Source organism: Cyprinodon variegatus, unplaced genomic scaffold (genome assembly GCF_000732505.1).
Source record: "Cyprinodon variegatus isolate N-32 unplaced genomic scaffold, C_variegatus-1.0 Scaffold933, whole genome shotgun sequence".
In the NCBI taxonomy this organism is placed as follows: Eukaryota; Metazoa; Chordata; class Actinopteri; order Cyprinodontiformes; family Cyprinodontidae; genus Cyprinodon; species Cyprinodon variegatus.
The window spans coordinates 198,442-200,139 of record NW_015151386.1 but is presented as its reverse complement, the minus strand read 5'-3'; positions in this window follow the sequence as shown (position 1 = coordinate 200,139).

Sequence of the window (1,698 nt, the reverse complement as noted above, 5' to 3'; positions counted from 1 at the left end):
GGAAGGTTTCAAGATGGATATGCGGAGCAAATCCATCTGGCGGAGTCAGGTTAGGAAGCCAGAATACCCTGAGAGAACCTATACATGCTCAGGGAGAGCCACTTCATTCAGAAAGACCCCGGGGCCGGGAATATACTTGGAACCTTCTTGGTGCAAGGCAGCAGTGCTACCGACTTTGCCACTGAGCAGCCGCCAAACAGTCCAGTTAAATAAAAAAATTAGGTTAAACTTCATTTACTTTGCAAAGTAAATTGAGAGCAAAACATCCACATCTCACCAGTATGATGGTCTGCCCTGTTCTGTCTTAGACAGAGTCGTTCCCTTACTTAAAGTAGGAAGAGACAAAACAGATTACAAACACTGGTTAAGCAGTACATGTTATGAGTAAACTTTGAGAAAGCATTGGGTTTGTTGTAGGAATAAGTGTCATTTTTAATAAGTAAATAGCATAAATCAATATATAAAATAAGAAATGAATAGAAGTCAAAATTTTTTAGACCACAAATTCATTTGTGTGATCTATACAATTGATCTAAATGTTGTATTATTCTTACAGCGTTTTTCTGAACTGTGATTATCGGAAGTAGAACGCTTTTACAGTTATTTCCCCAAACCGCTGCACAATAGGATGGGTGCAACTGAAACACTGTTGCAATGTATGGACTGAATAATGGCTTACTCATCCCAAAATTTCTCTGCATGTTGCAAGTTTAGTTTTTATATATCCTACAGAAGTTTCCAGAAGATTTTATGGTCCAGGATAACACCAAGAAACTCTATGTCATTCTCTCTTTCAAAATATGTATCTTTAATTCTCAGTTTTATTGGAGATTCTGTCTTATGCCTCAAAAGAGAACAGTATAACCTTTGTTTCCCTCAAATTAGGTCATAATTTATTGTTGGCAAGCCATTGATGAACTTATTTCTGTTTATATAGCCTTCAGAATCAACTTAAAACTTTTCCAAGAACAAAAAATATTTTGTCATTTGCAAGCGAAATAAAGGTCACTTGATGTACAGTCTAAATAACTTTGGTCTCAGTATTGATCCCTGTTGTACTCCAGATGTAATTCCCCATGTAAAGGGATTTGCATGCATTTATTGCACAAACTCTTGCCTTTTAATTAAGCAACTTTGAAACGAAATCCCTGTTTCACCATTTTTTATAGTTCCTTATGCCTGAATTTAATAACTATATCTACCGCTTAAGTTTATGGACTTTTCTATGCTATTCTATATCTTTTTTGATGCAACTGGGAGTCATATCCATAGAGATAATGGGAAGCATATTTTTCCATTATGAATGTTGCTTTGGCTCTCTCTCCCTGGAACAAAACTAAAGCAGTGATTCATTCTTACTTTACTAGATGTGGTATTAGTTGTAGTTTTTGTCCAGTGTTTGATCTTTCTCAGCCACTGCTCCACAAAGCAGTTAGCACTACAGTACATTTTTGTGATGCTGAACCCTCTGGGGGGACTAAATGCATGTATATTCTCAGCAGGTGTGAAGAGTTTGCACTATTTTTGCATCAAGTCACAGCTGCTTTCTCTTCACACTTAAAAATGAGCTTCCTCTAGAAACATCACCGACATGAAAGTGATAGAGAGAGGAAAATGCTTATTTAGGCCCGAGCAGCAAAGCGCTGCGAAGGCCTATTGTATTTCGAAAGTTTCTTCTTCTTCTTCTTCTTCTTCTTC